Source organism: Otolemur garnettii, unplaced genomic scaffold (assembly GCF_000181295.1).
Source record: "Otolemur garnettii isolate 467f Iridium unplaced genomic scaffold, OtoGar3 scaffold00022, whole genome shotgun sequence".
Taxonomy (NCBI): Eukaryota; Metazoa; Chordata; class Mammalia; order Primates; family Galagidae; genus Otolemur; species Otolemur garnettii.
In genome coordinates, this window is record NW_003852417.1 from 5,504,743 (window position 1) to 5,522,577 (window position 17,835).

Genomic DNA, 17,835 nt, shown 5'->3' on the forward strand with positions numbered 1-17,835 from the left:
CCCAGCTATTTTTTGGTTGCAGCCGTCATTGTTGTTTGGCGGGTCTGGGCTGGGGATTCGAACCCGCCACCTTAGGTGTATATGGCTGGCGCCTTAGCCGGTTGAGCTATAGGTGCCGAGCCACAACCTGTTCTTTCCATGCTGTGGTTCATACTTGGAGTATGGAACAAAATTCAAGTTCAGTAAGAGACAGTACCCAGGTAGCTTTTCAAATATGACTGCTTGTCATGATGCTATGGAGAGGGGCTCATTGGTGGTGAGTCATGATTCTGCATATGAGAGGTCCCATCCTGCTCTGTCTTCTACTAAAACTACACCCCCTGCTTGCCGAAGGAGATGAAGCCAAGAGCTTTGAATTATGACAAGCACTCTAGGAAATGATCATGGTTATTATAACAGGGGCTAATGTTTATTGAACACACAGCTTATGTACATTATTTTATCTAATTTTTAGAATACCACTAAATATATATTATTATTATAATAAGCAATACCATTTTATAGATGTACAAATTGCGGGTCCCATATAGCAAAGGAACCCACTTGTAACTTCTATGCTCAATACGATTCACAGGGAAGAGGCCACCTCAAGATGGCCTTCTGAAACTGGGGACATAGGAAAGTCATGAAAGAAGACCCCCAAAATGTCAAAGAGGTAAACAGAATAAAAAAACTGTTTTCCCTTGATTCTCTCATCACACTACTGCACAGGGTTGCTCCATTCTACTGGTGCTTGTGTACTGAACTCAGTGGGGCTGAGCCTCATCTGATTGATTCAATGTTTAATTCTGACATTTATACTGGTATAACATTTTAAATAAAAGCTTTGTCACCGATGATCTAGTCTTATATTCCCTTCATTTCACAGACAGAGGGAAGCAGACCAAGAGAAGCAATTTACTTTTATCCAAACACACAACTACTTATCTTCAAAATAGCAACACAGCTCAGGTTTGCTAAGTCCTTATATAATATGTCCTTTGTTCTAGTCCTTGTTATCAGCCCTCCTTTGGATGGGCTTTGTTGAATTTTGAAAGTTCTTCAAATTCTAAAGGAAACTTCATGTATCTACTGAAAGAGGGTAGCATTACAGGAAACCTACATAGAAAGGAGAAAAAATAATTTGCAAAGTATGACGTTTTACCTGCAAAAGTCCACAACTTTCCTAACATTTTAGAAGCCAAACTGCTTTAGTGCCTTGTCTTTGCATATAAGAGAGAAATCTTGGTTTTAACTTCTATGATTTGGAATACTCACATACTTTCAGTTTCCAAATATGTTTCTCTTTTTAGTTTCAGATTTTACTTAGTTTTAATTAATTTTTCATTGATGAACAATACAGTCACAGTGTTGTGACCTCTGCATGCATGATGCAAAGATTCGATCAATAGTACTGCTACGAGTGTAAAAGTATTTTACTCGGATGGTTTCTGAAAATTCTTTTCTTCAAGGATCAAATTGATAAAAGTGAAAACCATAGAAAAATGGAACATTCACAGAAGATTCCAGAAAGAGGTTAACTAGAGCTAACTTAAAGGAAATTCTTAGGGATTTACCTGACAGAATTCAATTCATAATCTCATGGACATAAGATTTATTCTAATTTTATTTATGATTCATCTGGAAAGAAACACACAACAATAATTTTCCTCAAAGGCCCTCTTTACAGTGAAGGTGTCAATGTAAATGAAGTTTGGTTTCCATATATTTTTGTTTTACTGTGACAGTCCTTGATGCCCTTTAATTTGTAGAAGAAAAATTTTAAGTTAAACCCCCTAGACATAAACGTTAGGCAGAGATTTAGGACAATTATGAATTCTTCTAAGCTAAAATAATTCAAGGTCATTTTTCTTTATATTGTCTTTATAACATTTCCAACTGGATAAAGAAAAAGAAAAGGCAGTTCTTGGAAAATCTTATTTTGTTCAGTCACTGTGTGTTTTACCACTGTGTTTTACCACTGTGTGTGTGTATGTGCGCACCTGTGCCTGTGTGTGTGACCCTCTGTGTGTGGATGTGCGCACCTGTGCCTGCATGTGTGACCCTCTGTGTGTGGATGTGCGCACTTGTGCCTGTGTGTTCTTTCTACTCTCTATACAACCATCCCAGTCAGGTATATGTCTTAAAACTAAAAAGTCTTATTAACCTAGAGTCATCAGAGACAACTGTTAAACTCGGAACATTGATATCTACATTTTCTGCGCATTTGAGAAGGAAGAGCCAAAAAACATTCTCAGCACTTCTCATACACCATGAAGTCTTAGTTATTCCTCATGTTTATCTATTCTTAATAACAACATGGTTGTATGGAGCATCTGCTGTAACACAAAAAACTGAGATTTCAAGATAGTCATACATCATAGTGTTGAAAACAGGTGGTATAGTGTATAGTCTTAACAAAAAAAGACAGAACAGAAATAAAAATTAGGAGCATAGAAATGGAAAGATGATCTATCATTACTCCCCCCAAATATTTTTTATATATAGCACCCCAATGGCATCTATAGATAATTATGAAATTAATGAAAATATTTAATGCTTGTCATATGTATGCATAATACCAAATTGCCTTTCTAATTATCAAAACTGATTATAAACTGTGTTGTTTTCAGTATACTACTTCGATACCAACAGAAAGTTGGAACCACTTGAATGAAAGTAATAATGATATGCAAGATTCTGCGAGAGAAAATTATATAAATATTTATAACTGTTAAAGATTACTCAAATAAATGACTAATACACCAAAGTCATGAACAGCAGCAAACAATGTCATAAAAATATTAACTATTAATTAAAAATCACATAGGGATTACTTACAAGGTCAATAAATTCAGAGAGCACTTTGAAGGGTGTGGATATAACTAGAAATAAACAAGTCAAAGAATACACTTCTCAGAATAGCAAAAGGTTAAGATTTCCTATCATACTTTTATAAAGGAAAATAAAAATATTTTCCTATGAGATATCAAAACTTGTAATAAAAATACAGTAATTAAAACACTGTGGTTTTAATTTTATGCAGTGACAGGCAATTGAAAATAGTCAAAAATGGAAGACATATAAATAAATCCATGGTTGAATTTGATAGATGGTGTATTATTATCAGTAGGAATAGAATGACAAAAGATTAGAGCAATTGATCATATATATGAAAACATTAAAATTGATTCTCACTTCATTATATTCATAGCAGTAAGTTTCCACACATCTAAGAACTTAAAGGTGAAAACTTAAAAAAGAATTACTATCACAGAATACAATATATATGCTGTATATTTTTAACAAAGAACTTCTTAAGTAAAACTTTAAAAGAACAAATGTTAAAGGCAAATACAAACCTGTATCCATAAAAATAAAAAAATATATAATTATTAAAATCTACCATGAAGAGAGTGAAACTCAAAGTCAAAATTTAGAATACATTTGTAATATGCAAATTTGATAAAATAGAATACAGCATGAAGCTCTCTAAATCAATACTTTATAATTGAAAAATGGGGGTTGGGGAGTCACGGACTATGATACACATCTTGGGGATGGGTCACAATTATAGGAGGGACTTTACTTAACAAATGCAATCAGTGTAATCTGGTTCTTTGTGCTCTCAATGAATCCCCAATAATAAAAAAAAATATGGGCAAAATGCATGAACAGGGATTTAATAGACAAAAAAAGAGAAATTCCCAGTAAATGTAAAAAAAAAAATTCAGCTTCATGTTTAATAATTGGAATATGATTAAAAACCAAAATGAGACATCACTTTACCCTCACTAGATTGGAAAAAAAAAAAAAAAGACGCCAGTCTATATCAAAGCACTGGTAGCACAAAACAATGAAAACACTGATAATGTCAGTAATGTTGGACTGATAATCTGGAACTGCACGGAACAGTGGATTAATTCTCACACATAGCCCTGCGATAAGTATTTAAAAATACAATCAAAAGTAACTCGTGCACATGTACATGTGGAGACGTGTGTTGAAAAGTTCAAAGCAAAAAGCAACACCATCTTCCACAGGAACAGCAGCTAAGGTCAGATGACCAAAAACAGTAAAGAAATCACGGTGTGGTCAAACTGGAGAAAGGCCGTGCAAAGGACCCAACTGCAGTTTTGTGCAATAACATGAGGATATAATGCAACATATTAAGGAGAAAAGTCAAGTAATTTTGAATACTTTATATTGACTTTATTCAAATGATGGTCATAATAAATAAAGCTAAACATATTGTATAAGAGTACATAAATGTGTGATCACACATTAAAGAAAACAAGAAAATACTAAAAAAGAGCATTTTCTTTTCTGAGTTACATAGAGGCATCTATGATCAATGGGGAAAGAAGACTAGATTTTCCAATTTTAAACTAGTTAGTGTGTATATAGGTGCTTATTTCATTAACATTAATTATACTGTAATACACATATACATTATTTCATGCATATTCTATTTCATAATATGAAATAAAATATTTTAAAAGGCTTTTTGACAGGTTACCTAAAAATTAAACATTGTCAGGAAAAACAATAAAATACACATACAAAAGGCTTATGGTATTATTCCATTGGGTAGAACATTGGGTAGAAATGGGTAGAACAATGGCTTATTATTATACAATGGCCAGAAATGGGTAGAACTAAGCTATGAAGAAGAATGAGAATTATTATTAAAATATTCTAAATGGTGATTGTCTTTGTGGAAGAGGTAGAATTATGATCCAGGAGTGCATTTCTTAGGCTAGAAAGTAGTTTCTTAATGTTGTTATTTTGTCTTTATTCTTTAAATTCTTCACACATATTGTGTACACATTGCTATACAGCACATATATGTGTGTGTTACAATATAAATTTTAAAAAAAGAGACACGGAAAAACAGGAAGGAACAAGAGAGTGAGTCAGATCCAGGTCTTTCTGGGTAAAAGATAAGGATATGCCAAGTGTGACTCAAGCTTCTCAGGCAATAATAAACAGTTTTCCAAAATAAATGTAGGTATATCATCTCCGTTATCACATCCTTTGATGACTTCTCAAATTATCAGTTTATATTTGAAGTTTAATAATCATGGACAGAGTTGTGCCTTGGTAAGCCTGACTGACATGATATCCAATAGTAATACGTCCATGTTAATCATTAGAAACAGCTTGGGTTGTAAATTAGAGGTCGTTTTTTATTACAACTCCTGTTTTTGTTCTATCATATTGTATGTAAGGCAAAGTGAGATGTCTATGATCATTTTCAAAGACCTTGTTCAAGAAAATGGTTGTGTTGTTACTTTCTGCATCTGGGCACTCTGGAAGAACGCCCACTCGTGGGGAAGACGATGACTCAGACTTTTTTGACTCCTTTGGTTCTCAGTCCTCCTCAAGGTCATTGTAACAGATTTCATTATCAACCTTTACCATCCCTTCTTTCTTCATGTTGGCTACGGGGTCTTGTCAGCCTCTGATAGTCTGTACATCCACTAATTCCCTATGAGGAGGAAACCCAGGTTACACCATTCATTATGAACATTTTAAAGTGAATAAACAATATTTAAGGTGCTGAAACTCCAGTAGAATTAACATAAAATTAATATCTGCATAAATGAAGCAATTTGCTCAATTTATCCAGTCAACTGCCCGTGGGCCCCTTTCCTCCAGTATTTCAGCTCCAAATCCATGGACACTTCCATCCTTTCTTCAGTGTTTGCAGATGACTTGAGAGCTAGACTTGGACCTAGTTTCTTTTCTACCCTGATTATCTTTCAATTTTCTGCCACACTAAGCTCCCTAGAACCTGAAAGAGTAGAGGGACCACTGCTGGCTAATGGAGGAATGAACCATGCAACTCAATTCATCTTGGTATAAACCATATCTTTTGTTTCTGTACTCACAAAGCCAATTATCAACATCTGCTTGGATACTAACAGCATTCTATCAGGTATTACCCTTGTGCTTCTCAACTGTGAGGGGAATCCATTTGTGGTGCCTGCTCTTGTTAGTACATGGCTTACACATGGTGCCAGTCGTGGTGCTATACATGGAGCACATGCCCAGTGAGGTTTGGTTTAAAATTATTATTATTACTATTTCTAAATTTCAGATTACAATCAGGATACATATGGCCAGGTCACATAGTTTGCATTTGTAAGGCAAAAGTCCAGTTGTAGCTCTGTCCTTCCAGGACACCCAGGAAGTTTGCTGTGTATCTGTGCATTGTGCCCATTGAGTGGGAGCCCAGCAGACCCCTGCTGCTTTCCAACCTACTTGAACCAACTGGGTTTTCCTCCCATATGAGCCTGTAGTTGTTAATCTATTGGTTTCAATTTAGAACTGAGTACCTGTGATGGTTGCCTTTGTATCCCTGTCGTACTTGGCTTAGGAGGATATTATCCAAGTCCATCTAGGTTGTGACTTCAAAAGGTGCAGAATTTCCATTTTTTAATGATTGAATAGTATTCTAAAATTAGTTAATTAACTTGAAAGAATGAACTGATTTTCCTTATTTGTTGATTGAGCCATCCATTCATTCATTCAACTATTTGTTTTGTTAAATGCCTTATGTCAACCATTCTCATAGATACTGGGAAGACAGAGTCCATAAGACTAACTCCAGCTCTCAGTGGGCTCACATTATTATAGGCATAACTAAACAGTTAGATAAGAAGATAAATATATATGGAACAGTGGGAGCAAAGTCATAGATACTAACATAAGATGACAGAGAATGGTAGAAAGGTACATGTGGGGGGTGATGGTGGGCAGGGGAGGTATTACACAAAAGGTGGTTGATTTATGCTTCCCACAAGCAAGATGTCTGAGCTGAGATATGAATGTGGGAAATAGCCAGGCTTAATGAAAGTCTGGGGAAAAGCACTTTAGGTAGATAAACACCAAGTTCAATAGTCCTGGTGCAGGAACCACCTTGGAGGTTTTAGCAAGCAGCAAATTGGCAGTCTGGCTTTAGCTAGGGTAAGACTGGACTGTTTGAGGTGGTGTGGGTAGAACACATACATTAGCATTGTAGAGCAACATAGGGGTTTGCACCTAACAAAGAAATGATTTAAAAACTTTAGTGGGTTTTTTTTTTTTTTTGAGAGTGAGGCTCACTTTGTCGCCCTCGGTAGAGTGCTGTGGCATCACAGCTCACAGCAACCTCCAGTTCTTGGGCCTAGGCGATTCTCCTGCCTCAGCCTCCCAATAGCTGAGACTACAGGTGCCCTCCACAAGGCCCCGTGATTTTTTTGTTGCAGTTTGGCCGGGTCTGGGCTTCAACCCATCACCCTCGGTATATGGGGCCAGTGCCCTACTCACTGAGCCACAGGCGCTGCCCCAAAACCTTAGCGGTTTTTAAAAAAATTCATATTAATATAAGGGTTTTAGCAGTGAATGTTGAGAATGAGATGAGAATGTTGAAACTGATGATAGCTGGGGAGAAGAGTTAGGAGACTACTATAGTATCTGTCAGTGGCTTTGATTAGAATGGAAATAGTGACTCTGGATTGGAATGAACCAGTGCAGCAGTTCACATAAACATGTGGCTGACAAAAGAAGTAGGCAGACGGGACTTTTTCCTCTGGTCTGAGTACACAGGCTTAAGAATGTGAGGAATGGTGCATGGGAAAAGGGGATCAACAGGGGCCCTGCAGGCATGTGTATCATGCCTTGGAAACAAACTCTCCAACCTCCCCAGCAATGGGAAACACATTCTTCTCTCAGAGTTAAATTATAATATCAATACATTTGAAATCAAATCAGTGGTGTCCAGCTATTTCTCAATAAAGACATATTTCTCTGACTTGGCAAGAAGTTTTTTAGACTTCTAACCAATCTATAGACGGGAACTCAGTAAGCCATAAAAATACTGAAAGAAAAAAAAATCTCAAAGGTCAAATCAGCAGTGATCTCAGTGGGAGAATTTCAAGTTTGAGGACAATTCTTTTTACTTGGCAACAGAACTGTTACTTTTATGGAAGACACATTAGACCTTTGTAGCTGAATGTCACTGAACATTTATTGAACCTTGATTTCATGTTCAAGTAATTTTCTAATCATGAATGCATATTCATAGCAGGAGGTCTTAAACTGGAGCCCATGGACAGGCTCCAGGTCACCATTAAACCCTCGGTAATTTTGTGCAAATGTTCATTTAAATTTGCTAAGGAAAGGTCAACACATTTTAATAAATTCCCAAAGAGGTCCATGATACAATAAAGGGTAGGTAGCCTTGGTTTACAGAGAGAGGAAGTGTGGACGCGAGAACATTAACAGCAGTTACTTTCTAATCTCCACCTTTTTCTCTAAAGCTAGATGAGTAAGGCCACCTTAGATTTTCTTTCTTCCTTGAGCCTCTTTCTTACACTGGTCTTTTTATTTAGTTTTGGGCGTAGCTGTAACTACCTTAAATATCCCCATCAGAGTCTTTTTCTTCCCTTACTGCTAGAATTCTGCAAAGTAGTTGCCTCAACTTTGAGCATCCTTTTGTGTTTGTGCATATCTCCTCCAACCCAAAAGTCAACTCTACGCTGATACTTTTTTAAAGATGAATAAAAATGCACTTTGTAAGATGCAGTTGTGTTGCTGAGAGAATAGAGACGTGGACCCACGTTCTTTTCTGCTGTTCCCAGGCCTAGTCAGAACTAGATGAACTTATGAATTCTAATTGTAATTATTATTAAAGGATCATTGAATACCTAAGTTCTATTATGTAAATCCATATGTTGTCTACTTGAATTGCCACAGAAGAAATGAGAGTTGTTTTTTGCGGAAGATTAAGAGTTAAGTTTTGCCAAAATTAGTGGGCGCAGAGTAACATTACTCATTTATCAAAAGCAAGACATTTCACTGGTAAATTTATACTGTAATTGCAATATCTAAAATAGTCCCTAAAATTGGGATTGTTATCCTTATTAAAAATGAGGAAAGATGTGAACAAAGGCAGTAAATAACTTGTCAAAACCTCACTAAGCAATGGGAGGTGGGGATTCGAACGAATTCTAAAATTTATGCCTCTTCTCCTACAAATGAACCCTAGTCTCTTGACAATTGAATCAATATTCTTTCCTATATTTAAAAGCGTTTTCTCTCATATTTAAATATCTCAGTGTAAAGTCATGTAGCCACATATATTAATTTATTGATGTTTTACAACTTCTTAAAAACTAAATCCGAGGTTAACAGGCAGTCTAAAAATATGCAGAACTGTTAATAGAAGGAGAATTATCTGATTTTCATTCCAAGGTTCTTTTTATATGTGATATAGCAACGCTTTTCATCGAATGAGCAAAGATAGAAACAATCTCAAAATAGAATAAACTTTGAAGAGTATTTTTATAACGCAGTCTGCACAGTTTTTAAAGCCTACCTTCACTTTTCCTAAGTAAAAATACTTGATGTAGCCATTTTTTTCCCAGAGCACCTCTCAGCAGACTGTTTTCCATGCTATTCCACATCTGGCCCTTCTCCACACAGATGTTTCTAGTAGTAAAAACAGCTGAAGAGAAATAAGACTAAGAGATAGCAAGAAGCTGAGACTGGAAGTGCGCCCTGTAATTTATCTCCAGACTCTGGTGCTATGTAACAATAGACATTCTAGAAATATTGTTACCTAGGATCTAGAAATAATTTCCATGCTTCCCGAGCAGTGGTTGTTTAAAATCAGAATAATCACATGGAGGCAGAATCATGAGCACCCTTTTATAAGGAATAGCTGTGGAATTTATTATGCAAGCTCAGGGAAGGGCAGGAATTTCTTTAGTTGTCATTATCATTCACTCACAAAAGGTGCGGTTGTCACTGCCAGTCGCTTTCGTAATGAATGACACTGGGTGGTTTGCATAAATCCAAGTTTATTACCTTAGCAGTTCTGTAGTTTGGACCTCTGACATGAGTCTCCTTAGATTAAAATCAGTCTCAGCCTCGGTAGAGCTGAATTCTCTCCAACAGTTCTAAGGGAGGATATTTTCTAGTTGCCAGCACTTAGATCGTAACTCTCTTTCTTCATTTTCAAAGCCTGTAGCAAGAGGTTGAAACAATCTCACGTGTTATCTCAACTCTTTATCTGCTTCTCAGTTTCACTTGGAAGGAATCTTGTGATCGTGGGTAATCCAGAGCAATCTTGCTTTGTTCATGTCGGGTGACTAGCAATTTTAAGTGCATCTACATCTTTCATTTCCTTTGGCCGTTTTTTTTTTTTTTTTTTTTTTAAGTCAAAGTAGATGTTTATTACAGAATAACCTTTTCTATTAATTAAATGCTTTAAACAAAACCCTCATAATACCATGAACTGACAATGACCTGCTGGCATGCAAAAGCTTCAGGCTGGAGAGGCAGGCTTGTTCTTGATGAATTTACATAGAATAAATTGTTATGATATTTGATTTCAAAACATATGCATGAATTGGCCTCACGTGATTAATAATTCAAAGTGAAACATAAGTTTAAAAACTGGCATTAATTTCTATAAGTCCATTCAAAGTCAGTGACTGGAGAACTACAAAAAAACCTGAAGTCAATGAATCTTTAGGAAGCAACCCTGTGCTGCTGTAGGTTTGAAGATCAAGGGCTAGAAACATACTCTTAATGAATACTATTAACAAAGGATGTATAACATCCATCACACATCTGTTTCAGAAACAGCATGCTTCCAAAATGATACACCCCTTTACAAATGGACATTATAGTATTACAGGTATGGAGACACTGTCAGGGTGAGTTCTGAAATACGCTGCTGGCTTTCTCAAGCTGTCCCTGAGCCATCTCATGAGGCATCTGCTTTAGTCTTGGGGCTTCAAAAACATCTTCTTTGTTTTAATTGGTTTTACATCTCTATTTTCATCTTCTTCATAATTGGCATGGTCTCTCTTCTTGGAAAACTTTTTCACAATTGTCCCCACCAAGGACTCATATCTTCTAGCCATTTCTTCATCTGACACATCAGCCTCCTCTGTTTTATCTTCAACAACTTCGGCTTTGTTCTTAGAATTCATCTGAAGCATCAGTTTCTCAACCTCAGAATTAAATCCTCTGAATGACATTCTTCCATTGAGAAGATCTTCACATAACAAGAAACTCTGCTCTTCTATTATGAAACTCTCTTTCTCTGTCAGTGCTGGCAAGTCCAAGTCCCAGTGCTCTTCACCAATGATTTTCTTATCTTCCTCTTCCAGTTATTTCTTGGTTTCCGAATCCAGTCCCCTTTGCATGAACTTCATGCACAGCAGGTTCTTGGACAACTTGGTCTTCTGCTCGGCCGCCATGGCTGATGCAGCCCAGCGCGGCACTCCAGCCTCCTTTGGCTGTGTTAACATCACATAGTCACAGATCCTGGCAATAAGGACATGGAAATCTGTGGGGGGATAGGTTTTTTTTTTTTTTTTTTTTTTCTACCACAGAGAGGAATTGATTATTCTTGTTGAATGAAAGTTCCCATTTCAACCCTATCAATCTTAAATGTGTGCTGAAGGATAGCTCTGTTGAGAGTCTTACTGCAGAGAGATGATTCTGGGCTCTCTTGACATCAATGAGAGTTAGCATTTTAGATATAAAGTTAGGCTTACTCACTTAATGTACAAAGAAAGCCAGTTTATTTTCTTAGCCTAAATCAACGCTCTTTCTGGCCTACCCTGCAATAAGGATTTACTTTCCCACAGAACTTCCCTTTGTTTCCTAAACAAGCCACATAATCTCTTAATTAAAACTTTAAATCATTTTGACCTACTGTTTACCTTGGGATAATTTTCTTTCCTTCATTCAACTACTTTTATTAAATACTCGCATGTGTCAGACATGTAGTAAAAATAAACAAAGATATCATTTTCTCTGAGCTTGTCTTTGATCGTGATTGGTGGGGGAGACAAAAAATTCAATATAATAAATTATATACTACATTAGAAGGCCTGGCAATTCTCAAAAGAGAAGATATTTTAAAAATAGAACATTTTATGGCAGATTGGGAGCTGGGTTTGGGATAAGCTGTTGAAATTTTAAACAGAGAGGTCAGCATAGCCCTTTCAAGATGGTAATATTTGGAGAAAAAACTAGCTGTTGAGGAAGCCATATGGGTAGCTGAGAGGAAAGCCTTTTGTGACAAGAACGCACACAGACTTCTGAGAATGAAAACAACCGCTGGGCATGGTTTGGCTCGTTTTGGATTGGGTTTCCAGTTTTACATTTATATCATTTATATCATATATTCATTTTAGACAATTTATCCTTCATAAAACAAATGGAATGGTGCATAACAGTGCTTATCCTTTCTATATATGTTTGTGTGTGTGTGTGTGTGTATATGTTTATCTCTCTACACAAAAAGTCTGAAAAAAGATCTTCTCTGAAATAGAGGTGAACACAGAAGAATTTGAATTCTCAAGTACACATGAGAAAGTAAATATCAGAAACCAAACTAATTATGAGATTAAAATGAAAACTCAGGTACAAACCTCTGATTATGTGCTTGAACTTTAGCTGTTAAGTATGGTAACCATTTATTAAATGGTGGATACCAAGGTCACAATAACCTCCCTTAAAATATAGTCACGATAATTTGCATTTGGTTATGGAAGTGTAAAGTGGTAGTTAACCCACTTTTACACATTTATTCACATTGAGACATTTACACTCACCCTGACCTTCTTAATCAAATGGTCTATTATAGAGTTCTGAGTTTGGAAAATGTCTTTGAAATGCAGACATCATCCAAAAAATGGCAGTCCAGCATTAAGATTGGGAAAGAGGATAATAGAAACATGACATTCCAGCCTTGCTAGGACTAAATAGATATTTACATTTACTTGGACAGTTTCGTTGAGCTGCAGAGATGGACGAGATCTGTGAACATTAAAGAACCTCAGCATTAAAAACCTTTTTTGTGGGAATTACCGTAGGTATTATTACCACAGCTTTTCCGTGTTGTCTCTTACTTGCTCTTTCTTTTTTAAGATTGAATCAGGTTGATTGAAGAACTGACCGTGCAATGTGAATTTCTATGTTTTATTCTTAGACTTAAACTTCCTATGGGAGCACACAAATTGAGAATCCTTAGAGTCATTAATTCCTCTCACCCTAATTTAATACTCATGTTCACCACTGTAAGAGTGCGTATATACAATTAATAGTGAACAGATTTATCAATAAATAATGACCTCAGAAGACTTATGCATGCCCCATTTTGCCAGCTGTCTTTCCTATAGGATCTAACTACCCAGACATCCTCAGGATATTTGGGGTACCAAGACCCCCAATGAGCATGAGATGTTAGTACAGCCGTTACCCTGGTGATGGCTGTATCTGAGTGCTGATCAGCTCTTATAGTGAGGGTAGGAGAATCTAAGATGCTTAGGTGGTTCTGTATGCATAGTGGTCAGTCACATGCTTAGCTTAGGACTTACAGGTCAGAGTGGGAGGGAGCTCTGCCTAACATATTGGATACTTTCCTTAACACTTCCTGCCTTTAACTGCTATAATGAGTGTAGTAATCTCCTCCTGCCCCTTGACTGCCTCACTGATATCACATGGCTGGGCTGAGAGAGCCTGCAGGTTTTGCACTTGACCCCCCATCGCTGTCCATATTGTGGCTTTTTCCCTTTGAGAACACCTCTTATAACCAAATTGTTTTAATTATTACAATCAACAAGTATTGCAGATATTGAAAACATTTGTTTTCACAATGTGTTGGATAGTATCAATTGCAACTACTTCAGTGGGTATGAAGTAGAGAACGCACTTCAAATAAAATATGATGCAATTTATTACAAGGGTCACAATATTGGATGTGGAAAATTGACTGCCTACAACACCGTGGCCTAAAAAAGTGTTGACAATGGTGAAGAAACTTGGATAACCTTCATAAGGTATCAGAGGGTAACTGTAGCCAAACAATTAGGAGTAAGTGGCACTACTGTTCTGTGGCATGTCACCTCTTTTTCTGCAAGGTGGAGGGACCAACCTTCGGCACAAGTTACAAGCCTGCATTTGGGGGTAACCTTGTGAGAGACATACCCTCCTTTTTCTCATAAAAGACAATTTTTCTCTGACTGCTGGAAGGATTTTGTATGAATATCATTCCACCGGTTCCAAGAAAAAGGCTTTTGAATTTTCTCAGAATTTCTCGATCACTACTTGGAGAAGACTTACGAGAGCATCATTTAGATTGACGCTTCTGACCTGCCAACTAATACTTCCTAATAAATGTTAGATATCCAAGAGTAAAGTTCTTGTACTAAATTTTTACCCATTCCTGATGGAAAATAATAGAGGAGTTTGTGGCAGTGCCTTCAACTGAAGAATTTTCTGGAAAGCTTCAAGCATCTACACCAGTGTTCTTCAACTTTTTTTTTTTTTTATCTCGTAGCACACTTGAACCTATGGTTAAACTTCCACAGCACACTTAAATTATAAAACAGAGTTTAAAAGAAGAATATACTTACTGTGCTATAAACTTCTTTCAAAAATAAATTAATTAATTATATTTAAAATTTTTCACAGCACCCCTAAGATGTTCTCACGACACACCATTGTGCCGCAGCACTCCAGTTGAAAATCACTGAAGTAACTGACGGATGATTTCATGCTGCAGTTTTACCACGGTATATTGAATTGGCTCCTGGGCCTCACTTGCAGGTCACTTTAAGTTTTTGTTTTTCTTTACTACAAACTTTGCATAACAATTTCTATTAAAATCCACACCCAGGAGTTTAACCCTGACAGTTCAGGAGTTACAACTGTAATTGCCTACATTGCATCTTCTCTCCTTGGCTGAGAGCTTGGGACATTCGGGGGAGTGTGGGAGAGGCCAGCAGGCCAGGGCTGCTGCTGCAGCAGAGAGCAATCTTTCTTTAGCTGCTGAGGTTAGGGTAACGGGAGGAGAAGGATTGCGGCAGGGCAGAGGGCCAGCTTCACACCAGGAAGCCCAGGTTGAGTTTTACAGGGTTGACAGCTCAGCATCACCAAGTATATTTTTAAGAACTAAGACACTACTTGGGAAACTGATTTTAATCCTGCCTCTTGCTGTGAAGTCTTTAAACATTCACTGAGAGGTAGAGCACATGGTCTGATCCTGGGGAGTCTCCTGATGTCCCCTAACGTGACTTGCACGGCCCCCCAACAGCTGAGACACGGCAGGGGCCCACTGCCTCCTTCTCCTCCCATATGGGTGAGAACATGCACTACTATACCTCAAAAGTCTTACCCTGCCCTCTAACTTGACCCACACAGCCTTTTCTTCCCTTTCTATAAAGAGACAGTGGGACCTTACTGACCTCACGTGGGAGACAAATGTTTTGAGTGGCCCAGTGGTGCCTGAGCACAGTAGGTACTATAGTTGCTAAGGCGATCTGTTGTGCTCTCACACATGGCTCTAGAAAAGACTCAGTGAGTCCTAAAGGCTGATGATTGTGTGTGGGGCCCAGATGCGTCTAAGCACAGAAACTCTGTGCCTGTATTTCATGCTTCTCAGATGCTCCAGGTTTTATAAACAAGTCTGATTTTGGTTCATGGTTGGACCAGCTAAGTGAAAGGCTGACAAAGAGTATTGTGCAGTCACAGAGAAAGCTTTTAAAAACTAAGCATGTAAAAGAAAACTCTACTTCATGGGCAGAAGTGTAGACTGTAGGGACTGTCCTGGGAAGCACCCCTCAAATACACTTTGCTGCATTTTTGCAGACTCAGGGACAGGAGCAATGGGCTGACACAATGGTCCACCAGATGACTAAGACTCCCAAACAACACGCATGGCATTCCCTAAACAACACATATTTCTTTCAGCTTTTGAGTTTTCTGCTCAAAGTCTTAGAAGACTACAAGCACACTGTTGTCTGGCCTGTATTCTTATCTGGAGCTCAGGTCCCCTTCTAAGAACATTCAGGTTGTCAACAGTGTTAGTCTTTTGCGATCGTGCAATGCAGACCCTCAGGTCCTGGAGATGCTGTTTCTGAGGGCAGCTCACAGCAAGGCTGTTTGCTTCTTTGAGGACACGGGGAGGGCACATTCTCTGCAGAAGCGGCCCAGACCGCTTGATAGCTACCACCTGAGTAAGTCAAGATCACCATGATAAAGTGCTTTTAAACCAATTCACAATCACCTAATTTGGGACCCTAATTCCCTAAAAAAAGAAAAGAAAAAAATCCCTCCTCTGCCATCTAATGTAACCAACTGGAGGGATGACACCCCTTTATCCTCACTGGCTCTGCTCATACTCAGAGGTGGAGATCACTCAGGGTATGAGACTAGAGAACAGAATCTTGGAGGCCACCTTCGATTCTTCCTAGCACTGCCCATGAGAGTAGAACTGAGTAGAGTGACTGGGGCTTCCACCCAGTAGTCATGTGATTTATGCTACACAATGTATCCCCTTTGAAACACTTTTCTCAAATGTAAAAAAAAAAAAAAGGAGAGCCATACTTTTATATATTATCAACATATATAAATTGACTTCCAAAGTCTTCATTTTTTCAGTTTGGTTAAAAATGTGGCAGGGTAAGAAAGTAGTATAATTTCTACACAGGTTGCCTCTTACCCAAAGCCCCCACATATGCAATACCATGTTCTGATAAAGTAAAATTTTTAATCCATCTTTATTGATTGATAAATCAAAGTGCCCTTTATTGATATATTTATTAATCCCATGAGGTGAGATTTAATGCAGAAATCTAGAGCAAAACATTTCTCCCACTCATGAATCAGTTTCCTGATATTTATAATGAGGTAATTGCATATGTGATCACTAAATCTCTTCCTAATTCTGAATATTTTCAGCGTCTAACCTTAGATCAAATATGCTTTATATTATCAATCAGAGGAACTTTACAAACTAGAATAGCACTTCATAACAATCTCCTTAATTTTTATAGAATACTGACTTATTTTAAAGAACTTCAGAGTAGATGATTATTATTACCATCTCATAAATATTTAGCTTTTGCTAATATAGTTGAACTGGAATAAACTCTATTCCTCTCATTTTTCTGATCTATTCAATTACTTCCCTATATCATAGTGGTCTTTGTAATTTCCTATGGACCATCTGTCTTATCCCAGAGACGTATCTGAGCTCATTTGGAATCTAACAGATGACTGCATGATGCTTGTAGTCATCTTCTAACAAATTGATGACCTTTTTTAGAAAAGAGTAATAAAATGTTCCAGGCCCAAAATAGAAGATTTATATCTTTCTTGCATTAAGGGCTTTCCAAATTACTGACAAAGTTGAAAATACCATATACTGTATATCATTATTATATATGTATAAGCATACAAAATTTGAATATCAGTTACTTTTTATTGATCAGAAATAAAATTTGTGCTAAATGTTTGTATTATAGTATGATAACTTTATTTAGTTTTTAATAGCACTTTAAAATTTTTTGATTTATTTTATCTGTAATTCACTGTATAAACTAGAACACTTTTAATTGTATGTATGAAACACAAGCAAGTATTGTGATATCACTAGAGTACATTATATATGTGTGTGTGTAAATTTAGTTTAGATCTCTCTCTTTAATGGTTTACTATTGAAAATTTGAGTTAGATTAAAAAGCTTAGAGTATGAAAATATTACTATCAAACAGAAAGGACATGGACATTGTAAATTTGACAAGTAGGCATTAATTCAAGATTTCCCACTTGCACCAATGTAATCTTGAGGAATTACTTTGTTTTGTTCTACTTGACACCAGTTATTTCATAGATAAAATATGATTAATGATGCATCTTTCACAGAGTTGTTATAATAATCTATAACCCAGCCTGGGCGTCTGTGGCTCAAACAGCTAAGGTGCCAGCCACATACACCTGAGCTGGCGGGTTCAAATTCAGCCTGGGGCTGCCAAAACAACAATGATGGCTGCAACCAAAAAA

At 37.1% G+C, this 17,835-nt stretch overlaps 1 pseudogene; it reads right to left on the reverse strand.

Moving 5' to 3' along the window:
• Positions 1–10,754: 10,754 nt before the first annotated feature.
• LOC100954600 lies at positions 10,755–11,237 on the reverse strand (annotated as a pseudogene).
• Between the last annotated feature and the right edge of the window lie 6,598 nt (positions 11,238–17,835).